Here is a 17,256-nt window from a genome sequence, read left to right as displayed (position 1 = left end):
GGCAGATGCTTTTGTTTTTTACTCAATATTTCAACAAAAAAAAATGACTTCATGTATTTTCAGAATAGCTGTTGTCTAAGAAGTTAGTCAAACAAGCTGTCAGATTTTTTCTCACTGTTGTTTATGATGTACATGTCTTTCTGTGTTGTTCACAAAGTGCTGCGCCGCACTCTGCCAGCCCCGCATGAGACAGACTTCGTATGGATTCATTGATTGACAGCATGACTGGAAGCTGCCAGGCTTGAAGCATTGAGTCGACTCAGTCGATTTGTCCTTGGCTGACAGAGAGAGAAGTGTGATGAGACACAGTAAGAACAACTATTAATTCACAGAGTCAGTGTTATAGAGAACAGCAATGCAAGGAAAGCAATAAAAGTGATCAGAAGGGGAAGAGGTCAAAACTTTGATTAAAATGAGAATAGCAATGATTAACTAAATAATAATGATAAAAAGTAATTTTATACATCTAAAAAAAATACCTTTTGTATTAATACGTTACGATCATTTTAGAACAAGTTAAACAGTTAAAGTGAAACAAAAATTTGTTTTTTACCCAAAGAACTTTTCAAACCAAGTAAAAACAACAATTACTTATTGATCTCTTTATGAATAGTTACTTTTGACTCGTGTATTGATCCTATTTAATTTATAGTATTTTTGATGCTAATACTAGGAGAGGAGAGGAGACGTAAAAAGACTCCAGTAGAAGCACAATAACCTCATGAAAATGTTCTTTTTTTATTAAAAGTGCATACCTCAATTAGATCAATTGTTATAAAAAGACTTTATGAAGCATAAGTACTAGGAGGAAAGATCTGCAATAACTTTTTAATGTGGATTTGATGAATCAGTATTTCAATGAAGGAGCTCTCAGTCCAATTCTGTTTATTTATATAGCACTAAATTACAACATGCCATAAGTTAAAAGTTTGTGTCATGGGAAAAAGGTTGATTTCATTAATTCATTGAATTGCAAAACATGCTCCTCCTGGATGAGCTTGTGTTGACGAATTTTGCTTACACTTGTCACTGATTCTGCAGCAGTCCCTCACACCGAGCATGTATGTAGCGACAGTGGAGAGGAAAACTCCCTTTCAACAGGAAGAAACCTGCAGCAGAACCAGGCTCCGTGTGAGCGGCCATCTGCCGAGGCTGTCTAGGATCCAAGGAGACAGAAGCAGAGATACAGAAAGAAGCAGATATAAAAAACATAACTGTTAATTAGCTCAACAGGCGGCCTCCCACAGGAAAGACAGCCAGGCAGATGAGCTCCAAGCCAAACCCCATGTCAGAGGATGAAAGAGAGTACAGAGTTATTCACAGTAAGAGAAACAGCTCTGCAACAGCTTCATGCATAGTGTGACGGGCATTTTCCAACAACCGGTCCATTTGTCTCCTGCCACATGTACTGGGACAAGAGGGCATTCTTGCGCAAGATAAGCTATTTAACTATGCTTTCAATATAGAGTTCTAGCAATTACTGTAAATGCTAAAGAAACTGTCATGACTCAAAATTGTATTTTCTAAAATGCTGTCAATTAAAATGAGATTGACAGTATTATAAGGATGAATTTACTTAGTATAATAACGGTGATTTTAATGTCCTATTAGCAGTGATAGTGTTAATAATTAGCGAAGTGAATAATGTTGGGAAAGCACAGGACAATTAGGCTGAGGTTTGGATGATAAAATAGGAATTAATAATGGCAATGATGTAGATTAATGTTGAGAATGGTAAATGTAAATACTGAGATGATGATGGTTATCTAATAATTGTATTGGAGGATGACATTGATAAAATTGCTACTGATTATTATTGATGGGAGGATATTCTACTGTAAGAATTCTTGATGCAGCCCCCGTTATTTTTGTAATGATGATAAATATAAAGGTGATAATAAAGCAGCCCTAGCAACCTTTGTGTGAGTAATAGTTACATATGTTCCATAAATATCTTGTTTACACTCCCACTGTGTGATCTAACAGGTCTGCGAGGCAGACTCACACAGACACACTGAGGGCAGTGTTGCAAAATGACAGTCCTCCCTTCCCTTCCAACTGTAGAGAACGCACCTTCAGCCATTCATCAGTGTCACCCTGTCGCCGTCGGTTACAGCCCGGGGCCCTTCGCGTCTTCATTACGGTCCAAATAAATCTGAAATAAAACCACAGATGATTTATTAGCTTCCGGCGGCGTCGTGCTGGTTAGCATGGTCTGCCGCCACTCCGGCCTAGAGAGACAGTTCTCCGACATAAGCAGCAGAAATGTGATGTGACAAGGAGACGTTGGTTTGATATCAGCTTGTGATCACAAATTTTGCCTGATGAGAGGAAGGGGGCATGAGGGAACTGTCACAGACCAGTGGTGTTTGTCTGATGCATCCCTGCGTGACGCGGGAAGCAATGTGGAGGCCAAAGAGAGCCTTTAGGAAAAAAGCACAGTCGGCTTGTTCCCCTCATCTTTTTATTTTCTGAGAGAGGCGTCATTTTAAATTCAGCTTTTACATATATAGTTGAGTTATGCTATAGATTTATAATATAATAAAAAATAAATCACCCCTACGTTTTGAAACGAAGTAGATATTTAGTTTTGGTTTGATATAATAAGGTTATGGATAGATTACCTATGCGATGCATAAGCCACAGAATCCACAATTCATTCATTGCACAACATTCCTCTTGCTGAAATGGCAAGATACTGACTCATTAGATGTAACGAGTCACATTTATTAAATGTCTAAAGTTAAACCAGACATATATAAAAAGCCATGCAGCTATTATTACTGCTACAGATGACTCTACAAACTGTTCACTGCAGAAGAATTGACACAAATGCAAACAGTTCTTTCTAGGTTTACATTTCATAATATTCCAGCTTTAATTATCTTATTCTACATTTTATTTTTCACAAGGGCAGCTAGAATAATATTTTCTGACCTTGACAACAACAATCCAATTTTTTTGGATGTACTGTATTAAATAGGGCTTTTTCAGTAGAGCAATTCTGTTTAAAGTTTATATTTCTTTAAAGGGTAATTTATGTTTTAAAATCTACAGTGTGTACACAAGTCCTGCACTTAATCATTGTCTATATACCTGCCCTGTTTATATTCATACACAAGTAACTTTTTTTTTTAAGGGGACACTATCTACCAAAGCTGTGTCGTGCTGAGATACCGGTAATAGGTCAGGATTTAATCTGATATTTGTTTTATGCTCATCCGCGCCTCTAACCCTGGAACGGGTCCCAATGTAGCCCTTTAAGCAGTGGCCAGTCCAGATGACAGAGCTCCAGCTGACTCCAGGCCAGTTCAGCGGGGAGAGGCACAGCTGAGACCTGCAGGTGTCACATTGTCCTGGTTGTCACTAACCCAATTACACCTGGACCGCTGGGGATGCGTTCACTCCACTGTGCAGTGTGAGAGCAAAGACACACTGTTCTGTACATGCAGTTGTAGCACATGCAGATATGAAAGACATTGACATGTCTGTGGGAAAAAAAATGCAGAAAGGAAATTAATATCTAGCTCCTCAAATGGATCCTATCATGCATTAAAGTGGTTGAAAAGCGAGAGAAATTAGACATTAAAGTTGAATAAGAAACAGTCCAGATCTAGCCTACATGCTGCTATTCCCATCTTTCCTATTCTTTTATCTCTCCAGTTGCTCCTTTACCATCAGCTTTGACTTGTTTCTTGGCTGTCATTGGTGTTTTTTGTGTCTGTATAAGGAGTGTGTTTGAGGGGAGTGTCGATGTGAGAACACGGATGTCATTGATGAAATATTTTAATTTAGAATTGCAGTAAAACAACTAAATGGGATTTTTTGTGAGTTGGGCTAACTCATTTCTGACATTATGTGGACATAAATGTGTCTACATAGTTATATTATGACAAAATCTGAAAGAAATAACAGATAGTGATGTCACTTAACATTTTTTAGGGTAAACATTCCTTTATATTACCGTATTATTTAGCAAGTTTTTTTCTGTATAAAGATAGATTAATTATCTTAATCCAATGAAAATTTCTCCTAAATTGTGAAAATGCAGCAGTGTGGTAGTGTGTGTGTGAGTATGTGTGAACTCTAATGGTGTTTAATGCCCAGACTAATGGTTTCAGCAGGGAATCCTTGTGCCGAGCTTCAGTCCAGGCTCGGGCTGATCGCTGGCAGGACCATTTCTCATCTTGATACCGCATGGAGGTGAGAGCCAGGGGAACACACACACACACACTCGCACACACTAACAGTCTGATCTCTGTTTCTTTTTCCTTTGTTTCCTATTAGTCCTTTAGTTTTGTCTCTTGTTACCTTATAAAGTGTCTCCCAGTTTCTTTTTCAATTATATTTATATTCTTGTTGTTTTTATTAGTTATAAGCACCAGCCTTAAAGCTTAAACTTATAAAACCAAATGTACATATTTCGCACCTGATAAATTATCTCACAATGCAAACGCCACTAAAAGGTATTAGAACCATTCAAAATATGCAGAAAAAAAATCATTAAACCTTTCCGAAAGTAAATGAAATTGGCCTCCAATGACACAACAAAAATTTGATATCATAACCTTTTGAGAATTTCAAAGGGGTGATATATTTTAACAGATGTGCTGTAAGCTGAAGGCGCATGGCAGGCGATGATGTCATGCCAACGATGGCTGTTAATCAAAAGAATATTGGATTTTATATTTTTAAAGAGGCTGCACCAATTGCAGTTTGTCAAATAATCTTTGTGCATGGGATTGTTAAAGACTTTGTCTGGCTTTATCCAATTAGCTGGTATGTCATAGATAAAATCTACCATCATTCCCACTAAGTCATACTTATTAATTCAAGATATTGATTGTTAGTCATAATACTGTTATAACATTGATCTATTGTTATCTGGATTTTCATACACAGAGAAAATGGTAAATGGTTAATGGCCTGTATTTAGTGCTTTTTCAAGTCATTTGACTTGACCAAAGCACTTTACATTACATGCAGGTATTCATGCGATCACACACACACTGACACATTGATGGTGGCAAGCTAAATTGAAGCCAAAGCTGCCCTGGGGCTCACTGACAGAAGCGAGGCTGCCATACACTGGTGCCATGGGGCTCTCAGATCACCATCAGTAGGCATACGGGTATGGTGTCTTGCCTATGGGAACAACAACACCGAAAGCCAGAAGGGGGGGGTTGAACCGACAACCCTCCGGTTGCAGAGCAAACACCTGCATCCGACGCCAGTATAAATCTGCACAAATATAAAAAAAAATCAACAGCTAATGTTAGACTAATGTTAGCTGGTTAGCAGTTAGTTGGTTGTCTGCTTACATCAGCCTGCAGCTGTTTTTTAATAGATATGTCTTGCTATTTATAGTTTAAATAACAGTGTTTCTTTCATATTCACAGCAGATGATATCCCTGCAGCTTTCATACCATGACTTTCTTAGTTTATATGACTGGAATATATCCAGCTACTTGAATGTATTTATGATATATGCATGAGATGCACACATTCCTGCACCCAGAACACTGGAACGGCTGTACCTTAATACAACAAGCCTGTCCATGCATGTCTAAGACTGATTTCTTGCCCTGACGCTTGGTGTTATAGCCTCGAAGCTTGACCGACACAAAATTAGTGTTTTTGTCGGTAACAAAAAAGGATTTCTATTAAGTGTGTTTTGTTTATCTTTTTTTCTTGTTATGAATACAGGATATTTAATATTTTATGACAAGCTAGATGCAAAAAAATGCATTCTGCAAATTATATTCTAAAATCTGTCTCAGCGTATGCATTATTAACTTTGCAAAAGAAAATTCAGACTGCTGTAATTAAGGAATATGAGATCTACAACACAAAAGTATGTTTTTGCTTTTTTTGCACATTTGTGTTATCCTAAGATAGACTGATTGAAGTAAAAAAAACCTTTAGGATGACTTTCATTCATATTTAAATCACTGCATACATAAACTTTTACAAGAAAACACAAATGTCACCAGTTCCTTGAACAGGTCCAACAATTGTGCACTGCAGCTCAAGCAAACTGTATAAAACACAAATTCAGTTTTATTATGAAAACTTGTCCCTCCTAGATGAACATGCTTTGACAATTTTCGTTTCCATTTTTCCTTGATTTAAAGGCAATCCTTCACAACGAGCATGCATGTAGCGATAGTGGAAAGGAAAAACTCCCTTTTTAACAAGAAAAAAACCTCCAGCAGAACCAGGCTCTGTCTGAGCGGCCATCTGTTCAGGCCGACTGGGGTTAAAAGAGACAGAAGCAGACATGCAGAGAGAAGAAGATATACAAAAGTAACTGTTTACTAGCTCTACACATGGTCCCATCCAGGAAAGACACACCCAGACAGACAAGCTCCAAGTCAATTCTCTTGTCAGAGCATGAAAGAGAACACATACAGTTAGTCACCATGAAAGAAACAGGACTTCACTGAAAAAACAAACAAACAGTACAAGCTTTAATATCTATAAACAGAGATATTGATTGGAGCAGCGCAGCTGATTCTATCCAGGAGGTAGTCGCAGCAGAACAGGAACAGACCAGATGAACCTACTATGACAGGAAAAAGAGAGAACATAAAGCTATAAGTGGAACTTTAAAAATGCTGCAGAATGGGAAAATAGAGATAGAATGAAGCAGAATGAGGAAAATTGGTCTCTATGTCATCTAGCAGCCTAAACATATAGCAGCATAAATATATAAAGTAGCTCAGGACAACTGCCTATTTTGGATGGAATATGAGAAAGATGGAGCCACAGTAGGGCCAAGGTTGAGCCATGCAGAAATGTCCGTCCAGACTGAAATTCTCCCTGCCCAGATCTCTCTTTTTATTTGTCATCATTATGATAATCAAAATCTCTTGCATGTGTTTCATGACAAAAAAGCTCTTTGTGGGCTGGAGAACATTGATACTGTAGACATTGTAATAGCTTGAAAAAGTGAAACAGTACCATTACCCTTGTCTATAGCAAATTCAACTTAATGTTTTTTAGCTAGTTATTAAGAGATTTAAATGTTATTCTGATTTGATAGGGCTGCACAATATTTAATCATTTTTCTGATACTTTCCTTTCTTTACCGTTATACATTATGTTCAAACTCCAAAATAAACATTCACTAGACGAGTGGAAGCTGGAATTGGATGCAGTGGAGACATTTGACATGGCATCATGAAGAAAAGTGAGTTTGCATGTGTAGATTCCTTTGTAGTTCACGTGTCACTTTAAATCAAGTGGACATTTTTTTTGTAGGTGCTAGTTGCATCGTTGCCTTGCAGCAAGGCAGTCCTAAGTTTGAATCATGGCAACCTTCACATGGTATTTTTTGTGTTCTCCCTATTTTTATATGGTTCCTTCAAATCTTGAATGTTAGGTCAACTGTTCTTTCTTAATAATCCTGTGGTAATGGTGTGCGTGCATGCTTGTTTGTCCTGTCTTCCCTGTGGTGGGCAGGGAAGCTCTCCAGGGTGTAGCCCAACTCTTACCTAATGCGGGCTGGAGTCATGAAACCGTGCATTTGTAGGTTGAACCAACTAACTTACAAAGTAAGCTGAATAGACACCGAAATGATAAAGTAGAAAGTGCAAGATGGTTAAGATGTTTGGTAAAGAGGAAGAGAAGTTAAGAGGGAAGGGTTGGAGATAACAGGAGAATGGGGGTAAAGGTCTGCATGTAGAAGAGGGAGAAGGCAGTAGGAAATTAAGTGCCGGGTTGAAAGTCAGAAGAAGGCAGGGGGTATTTGTGTATGTGTGGGTGTAAGTGTAAAGTAATAGGCCAAATATGAGTATATTGGTGCCCGGCAGCAGGGTTGGGGGTGTGTCTCAGTACAGATGCTCTGTGACTGGGTGTCACAACTCGGGCCAGGAAGCTGAATCCACCGATTAATCACCAGGCCCCTCCGCTTGTAATCAAACAGGCTCTAGCCATGATGTATGAGCCATGTCACAGTTACTGACTAACACACACACACACACACATACACTCTCAGTTCATCACATGCACACATATAGTCACAAATGTATAAGGACGAACAGAAGCAAGCGGCAACCAGAACAACCTCTGGCAGCTCACCGGGATTATGGCTCTCTTCCAAAGGCCACTGGGGCAGACTTCAAAGACGCAAACATAAACATCGTACAAAAGCCAACACATGATGATCTTAGTCAGCGATGCAGGGCTGGAGGAGAGAAAGACCTGGTGAGAAAAAGAGGAAAGGGAGAAAAAAAACTATGGTGAGTCAGAAGGAATTTGGGACTAATGAGGAAGACAGATATACTGAATAATGGGAGTAGAAGAAAGACGGATGAAAAGATTGGAGTCCTGAAAAAGAGGCTTGTAAATGAACGAATCAGGGAAGAGATAATGAGCCAGCGAGCTACAGAAGGAAGTGAGAGGCTGAGGATGGGATGAAGAGGTGAATCCACAGGGATGAGGGTAAAGCACTTGGTCAGCAGTTTCCACGGCAGCACTGGACAGGGCAGCTGACAGGATGAATAATTTAGGACGAGGTGTGTGAACATTGATCCCACAATGCACTTTTGCCTGATCACACTGACCCATGCACAGATTCTCCCAGAAACAGACACACTTAAATCACCCTGGCCTTTCACAGATAAGAGCTGACCTCCATCAAGCTTGGATGAAAGCAAATGATCGCCATATTACATCCATTTTTTGGGCTACAACACTGTTACAAAGCCATTATCTTCAGCTTTTACTCTTGCTCACATAAGCATCTCTAGCTTATTTAATATAAATTACCCTCCTCATAAAGTGGCACACCTTGTAAATGTGTAAAAATATAAATATTTATATTTTACCATTGAAAATTACCGTACGCTAATAAAATGTAAAGGAAACTTAACTTTGGAATTCATTGAATTCGTTTAGATAGAAAAATCTGAAAGATGAGAAAAAGAATTGGTCAATTTTATGTAAAATTTCTTACCTAAGACCTATTGTTTGTAGTGTAAATATGACATAAGACAAAGGCCTATTCCACATGTATAATTTTATTGTGTTCTCTTTAGCAGTACAGTTGCAATATTGAATGCAACAACTGTAATAATGGCCATGTGATATTGGGCACGGTTTATTGGTGTAAATGTATACTGGGATAGGTTTAGAACCAGAACTAATGCGTTTGTGCTCATCTCCTACTTTGATCATACCCATTTTAGAGTTGTTATTGTCAACAACAAGTGACGATAATAAAGGTTGTTTTTGCTACAAGGACATAATTTTACCTGCTGAGCTTTGATCTGCTTGGTGACAACCTTTCTTTGATGAGTTGTATTTTTTACACTAGATGCCCTAAAATTTATGGGAAAAGAATCTCCCTTCAGGATCTGTTAAATACCTGGTTCTCAAAAAAATTACCTCTCCTGCAAATTCAGACATTTCTCGTTAAAAGCTCCTTGCCAAAAAATCCTCAGAGCTCAACTGACTGTTTTCGATCTGAACCAGCCCACACGCCCCTTGACAGTTTTACAGCTCTGCTTCAGCCCGTGCTTATCCTCTTCTCTCCAGAAAAGTAGAGCAAACTACTAATCAACTTTGGACTGTCCAATTTCTACAAAGAAACATGCTAATTTTTCTACTTTTTCTACATCTTGATCACGACATAATGTGGGATACTGACCATTTTTTTAATAATAGCAATAAAAAAAGAACCTTTTTATCCCAGATTAAGAACCACAAGTTAAAATACCTAAATTTGCCTCGTGAAAATTAGGGCCCTTTTTAAACAAATAAAATAAAAATGTGAGCTGGATGATAGTTTATGGTATTAAATAAGTTCCACCTTCTGCAATGAATCTTAAGAACAAGAAGCTTCCAACCCTTTGCCCATACCTATCAACAAATGTTATACTTAGGAAAGTGAATATTAGTCTGTTATTCTTTGTAATTAAATATATGTATATTTTCTAACCTTTCATCACTTTCTGAAAACGTACCTTATTACATCTTATGTTAGTTAGTTTCTGATCCCCAAATAGAAAAGGTGGTATAATGAAATTTAACAGGTTAAAGAAGCATAACTTAACCAAAGTAAGTAAGTTAGATATTATTTATCTGAGTAAATCTCTGCAAGCTTCGGGTGGGAGATTGTAGAAATTTAATTTAAATGATCAGTTTGTTTTTTGTGCAGTGTGCAGGAAATGACATGGTTGATATAAGATACCTTACAAAACTCATGAACAAAGCTCCAAAGCCAAAATTACTCACTCACTCATTAATTAATTAATTAATTAATTAATTAATTAATTCATTCATTCATTCATTCATTCATTCATTCATTCATTCATTCATTCATTCATTCATTCATTTCTGTTTACATTGAACTTATTTCATGTTAATATTTGCTCTTTTTTAAAAGGTTATTAATTTATGTATTAATGTATTTTAGATGTTCATTAAAATATCTGAACCTAATCTATTTGAATGCTGCTAGGTTTCGGTAGCCTTCTCTGTCTGAAGTCTTTCCTGTTTGGTGTGCATACTTCCTGTCCATTACAACCTGACACTTCCCTGTTCCAACACACGTCTGTCAGGCTCATGGCCTGCAATCCAAACCAAACAGAGCTGCTTCCACTGCTTGTTTTCCTGCAGGAAAGAGGCAAGGGACAACTTTTAGATATTTACATGGGAAACCTCTAATTGAGCAACTCTGTGCTCCCGGATGACAAATAGTCATATTTCAAGAGGTTATTACTTTGGTGAGATTGATATTAAACCCCGGTTATAATGAACATCCACTTAAATGGCAGTCTTACATTTTTTTTTTAGCAGCATTCCCTCAGCCTCTGGCAGAACACAAGACCATTTTTAACCCGGCGGAACAATGTTTCTCCCAAATCTCCCCGGCTTCGCAGGCACCTCTCCTCTTCATTCATCACACAGCCTGAACAAGTGACCGGGGAATGACCTCACTCACATGCAGACGCTCACACACGCACACACACACGGGCAAACTTGGAATCATCCCACACAAAAGCATGATTCATTTATCACAAACGATGGATACCTTGGAACACATGCTCCAACACGCGCCCTCGTACACTCCCACGTAGACACACACCTCAGCACGCACGCTCACGTGTAGCGGCTCCTTTCACATCCGTTACAGATGGGTTCTCCTCCTCCTTGCTCCTAAATGAATATAAATATGTCTCTTTGACATCATTCATCTGCCAGAGATGAACACATTTGCCTCATTTTACCAAAAGAGGCAGTGTTGCCTTCTCCTGTGTCGTGAAGAGACTCATATGTGAAACAGAAATTGAAAAGTAGAATGGTGGTGAGGCTGAAATGTTCTGAAAATGAAAATAATCCAATGACATCTAATAAGGCCGGAGCGTAGCTGTAAATGATAGTTCACATTTTTTTATGTAGTTTTTGTTTTGTTCTTCCACAAAGACGTTCAGGAGAACAAACTTATCTCTTTTTTAAACAAATTTAATTTGCTGCTGGCTTCCATGATCAAATCTGATCCAATCTCTTGTGCTGGCAAGTATTTACACCACAGAGCTTTAAAGACCATCAGCTCTATTTCCACAATGCATAAAAACACCTCGAAGGTGCCCGGATATAATCTGTAACAATCAGAGAAGATGACGGACGAACGATAAGTGAGAAGTGGACGGACTGAAGGAGATATGGCTGATGGGAACAAGCTGAAACAAAATGGCCGGTGATGCGCCATGAGGAGATGTCGTACGGGCCAGTGACAAGAATTCACGGAAGAACGGCAATCAAGTGATTGAGATAAAGATCGCTCAGGAAGTTTATTTTTGTTCTTTTAGGGTAAAGATAGAAAAGGATAGAGATACACCTGTTGAGAACAGACTACTGTCACATAAAATTGAAACCCTCTGTGTCATTAAAAGATGTTTCCAACTATAATCTAAAAACCATTACCAGACATGACCTGTACACTCGGTTGCAACGTCTTTTTAATGTTCTGCCTGCGACGCCCAAAGGGAGGCGACAGCGGTTTTCAAAGTGAACCAGCTTCTGTTGCAATCTGTGCTCCATATGTCATTAAGGCCATTAGGGAAACGCTGTGTTAACGTTAAAGCTACAGCGCCAGCCTGGTTCAATGTGAGCCGCTATGGGTCGACATAAAAGCGCCGTCTCACTATGTCTCCTCTTCCTCTCTTTGTCTGGCTGCCTGCCTTAACAAGCCATTGTCTTTTTTTTCCCCCACCACCAAGATTTTTTCCAAACTGCATCCTCCATTTCCCTCGCTTTGAGTCATTTCTTTTTCACTTTGCCCTTCTTTACCCTGCTTGTCTATCTCACCTTTATAGGGGCTACACTCTGCCACTGGGGGCAGTAGAAGAAAGGGGTTTTAGATTTATGGGATGATATAAGTAAAGACAGAACAGAATTCAGGTAAAGTGTAATTTATTTTATTCTGTTTCATTTTTTAGATTGTTTCTTTTTTCTATTTTTAAGAAATCCAATTACATGCATAGACCCTCTATAACCTAAAAAAACTAGACACAGGCAAAAAAGATTAAAACTCCTACTTTTGTCTCCATTTAACAAGGTAATTTACATGTTGATGTAAACAAACTGAAAACAAGGTCACATATAAAATGTCCCTCCCACTCTCCAAGGACTTATTGATATTTTTTTTTCTTTATCATGAGTTTAAATCTAGGCAGATTTATATATTTTCAGTTGCTCTGTATATACAATCCACAGTTTATCCCTCTGAAACTGTTGTACATTTTCTAGTTAATAAGATACAATTTTAGATTTCATCTAAATCTAATCTAATGTGACTTGCTTTTAACCTTGAGTCTTTTATTTCTTTTTTGATCGATGAAAAGGCATTCTTAAAACAAAATCCTACACCTTTTAGGTAGAAATTCCACAGCCTTCCAAACTTAAATTTAGAATATTTTACATTATTTTCATGGGAAAATGCGCTTTTGGTTAAATTTTTTGGTGCAGATTCATTCAACATCTATAATACTAAAACTTTCTAATCTTATGTGTGATAATGTTATAGAAAAGCCAGTCTTGAGTATATTATTGCTTATCAGGCAGGAAATAGGCAGAGAATATTCAGTGAAGGCGTGAAGCTTGTGATTTGAACCCGAGACGGGTGCATCAAGGGACTAATGATCTCTGTACTTGGGGCAACTTCTGTACTGCTGCACAACAGGCAGCCCTTAAAACTAGATTTAAAAAAACACAGGTTGTGACCTTTAATAGTTCACATTATTGGTAAAAAGAAAAATTAAGTTGGGAAGTAGTAAATTATAGATACATTGTGTTTATGTCAATGGATATCAACAGTTTTTAATTGTTTGTACTTTAGTATTTCGTTTTTTTTTTCATTTATTTCAAGATTTTTTTCATCCTCCAATAAAAAAGCATTAATAATAAACCCTAGAAGCAAGCTGTACTATATATACATATATAGAATATTCTCATTATTTACCTCCATAATTATCTGGACTGACTGAGAGCCTTTTGAAAAACTAGGGGCATTTTAATTGATGAAAATGATAGTGAACACATCATGCTCGCACAGACCACTGTATATGTAAATATAAAGCAGAAATATTTAACATCTGCAAAAGAAAAAAAAAGCAGAGAGATCACAGCCTCCATTAAAACTCTACTGTGAGGAGATTTGTTGCATAACGTTGTTAGTATTTATCATGATCAAACAGGTGTTAATTGTAGATAAATAAAATTGATAAAATTAAAACTGAATATAGGTTTCAAAATATAGTTAAAAAGATTTATCTATTAATAAAAAAAGCCATCTAAACTAGTGTGGACATGAGAAAGAAGCAATTTAAAAAAGGATTTGTGAGTCTTTAGCAAGACCAATTTAGTTCTAGAAATCTCTCACATAGAACCAGCATGAAGTAGGCTTAAAGACGTCAAAAACCAATGCATCCCCCTGTGAATGAAAGAAGAGCAACAGAAGATACTAGGCAAAATCATTGAAATGTATTAGTCTAGAAAGGCCTCAAAGCAATTTCAAAGGTTAAAGGACTCAATAAAACCACAAAGAACAGTGATCTATGGATGGAGAAAACAAAGAAGAGTGCTTAACTTTCTCAGGAGTGATCTGCCTGGCAAATTACTCCAAGACTTATCCATAGGGCCAGCTAAGAACCAAGGAAACATCCAAAGCACTGCAGACCACCTGCCTTAAGCTCAGTGGTTATGACTCAATAAGAAAGAGAAAACGCAAAAATAGTATTGACTCATTTTTGTCACCATAAAACTGCCGACCTGAAGGAAGAAAAAACCTGCCTTCCATTTGTAAAAGGATATTTTGATGATGCCCAAGAAGTAGCGAGATGGTGTTTATGTGATGGATGGGATTTATTGCTTCTCTTCTTCAAGATCTGAACAAATCACCATAATCTATACATTCATGAATTCAGCTCTCTACTAGACAATTCTGAAGGAAAATATCTGGATATAGGTTAGTGTCTTTAAGTTTAAGTAAAACTGAGTTACACAGTAGGACAAAAATCTGATGCTTACCTGGGAGTTCTGTGAATAGTTTGGAAAACTCTATTGAGTTTGGGGAGAAGCCTAGTCAAAGTCCAGATTTAAACACCTTTACCCACTTGAATACCACACATTGTGGACGTAATAAAACAATTCTGCAAAGAACATTGGGACAGGTTTTCTGCAAAGTTAAATAAAGGACTAATTTCCAGTTATCGCACGAGCCCGGGTGCAGCTGCTGCTTCCCAAGTTAGGAAAACCATTTATTAGGTTTAGGCTATTTACCTTATTACATTTTATATCAGTTATTTTTATGATAATTAAAAAATTATGATGAATTTTTTTTTTATTTGTATTGACTCAAATTGTCTTGGTCCAAATTTAATTCCTATTTAATCAGATTTAACAACAAGAGGAAGAAAACACAATAACTGCACTATAGAAATTTCAGATGCACAGTTTTAATGGAAATCATGATTTCATACAATGTGTAGGACCTTTTTTACTATATGTAATATTGCAACACACTTTGACATTTTTGTCCTAACATGATTCATTTGGGTTCCAAAACAATTTGTGGTCGCTAATAAGCCTTAAAGTGTTTTGTTTTTACATCATGTTGTGAGATAATACTAAGAAAAATGCACCTGTATCATTTTTATTTTAGGCAATAGAAATAGTCTTTGTTGATTAAACAACACATCGCTGTTGGGAACCAAGAAACCAGTACGGTATGTTCACCTAAAGGTTAGCTGGAGGTCAGCGAGTGGCGTGTCATGGCTGTGCTCTAACCCCGCCACCCCTCCCGTTTCCTCCTCCTCATTTCTCCTCACCTCCTCCTTACCCATTCCTGTGACAAAGAGAGCCAGTTTGGTTGCCAGGGAAACAGGCTTTTTCCACAGTGATGTTAGAACACGTGGGAAGGGCAGGGCGGCTTTTGTTTCGTTCGCGAGATGAAGGATTCTCCGCATGCATGTTTAATCACCAGACTTATGGCCCCTGAAGCCCAAGAGCCCCAGCCCATCTACCACCGCCTGATTATGCTCGATGGAGCTCCTGACTCTGTTGTCTTGCCTGTTTTATCATACTTCACGACTCCCACAGCAGCTAACCAAGCCATTGTTGCGCGGCGTTCCTGATGAGACCCCAGCTGGGACCACAGATAGTCAGATCAAACAAGGAAGGCACACATCCATCCATTAATGGGTGTATGCCTGGCCAAATAAACACCCTGACTTTACATACACACATGCATAAGACTGGGCTTACAATTCTTTTTGCCTTTCCGTCTATGTTGGCACCCACCCAGTTCTCTTTGGCTTCGCACAGCAGGGGGAAAATATGGCTGATCTCCATGGGAACTGTGTGTGCCGTTCTGCTACAGCTGTGATGTATGTGGTGACACTTTTGACCCTGTGGTGAACTCTATATTGCAGGGGGACTATCCCCCCTGCTATTTGTTGTGTATAGCTCCAGCTAATGGAATATACCAGGGTCATGGTCTGCTACAGATTTTCCTTCCCGTATGAGGAAAAAAAATCTGCTGTCTTTATCATAGAAATGTTTCAATATATTGTTGGTCATTTTCCAGTCACTGTAAGTGATTTCTTGTCAAGAATACATCAAAAACCTGCAACACCAGTAATATTTCTAACATATTACGAATACGTCATTTTTCGGGTTTCAATGACGTATTCGAACTATAATTTTTATCCATTAGTGATAATACAACACAAATTAATTACACAGGTTGGAATTTGAAGTTGCTTATTTTCTCAGCTCTGCATGGATTGTAAATTACACCAAAAATCTGAAAAATGTCTCAAAAGAACTAGAGCACCATATGTCAGCCTATAAGTTTAGCTCTCATTTTTTTTCATTAAAAAGTATCCGTCTGTCCGTTTTTCCATCGATCCATCATCTATGCTAGCATATCCTTATATGTCACATGTTGTGGGCTGGCTGGTCCATTTAACCGGCAATGGGCGAGAGCCAGGATACATCCTAAAAAGTCGGCCAGTAGATAATAAATATTAAATAATATTATAGATTTGTGCAATTTGGATAAATATTTATTCTACATAGACAACAAAGAGGAAAACATATTTCCAATATTGGGGGGGGGGGGGGGGGTGAATTCCACAGGAAAAGAATGTGTTACCTCCATATTTATTCCAACTTAAAATTTTGAAAATCGAACATAGGCTTATGGCTTTACACACATGTTATGAAGTCATCATTACCAGCATTATAAAGGGGGCTCAGCCTCTTTACCAGCATTATAAAGGGGGCTCAGCCTCTTTATACCTAACATATTTAGTTTAGTGTTCCTCTGACTGTAAAAACAATAATGATATTGTGTGAGAAAACACCATGGTACAGTTAAAGAATCTGTGTGAGATCATTAAAAAAGAAATTTGTTAAAATATGTGAGTCTAGTAAAAGGTCTGGAAAGTATTTTAAATCCGCCATTCCAATATAAAGAACATTGTCTAAAAGAGGAGAAAGTCCAAAATGACTCTCATCATGCTTAGCTTTGACTGTCCAAGCAAAGGCTATCCACCATGCATTCTGAGTCATAGTCAAGAGCTCAATCACAATCGGATGCTGTAGGATGACTTAAATTGGGCCGCACAAGCAAGAAACAACTTTAGATGAAAGTGAGAAGTGGTGCAAAATGTCCTCAGCCTGATATCAGGGACTGGGGAATAGCAGAACAAGTTATTTCATTTAAATTGGGTAAGCAATAGGCTA

The sequence above is a fragment of the Cyprinodon variegatus genome, unplaced genomic scaffold (genome assembly GCF_000732505.1).
Source record: "Cyprinodon variegatus isolate N-32 unplaced genomic scaffold, C_variegatus-1.0 Scaffold98, whole genome shotgun sequence".
In the NCBI taxonomy this organism is placed as follows: domain Eukaryota; kingdom Metazoa; phylum Chordata; class Actinopteri; order Cyprinodontiformes; family Cyprinodontidae; genus Cyprinodon; species Cyprinodon variegatus.
This window is presented reverse-complemented; position numbering follows the sequence as displayed.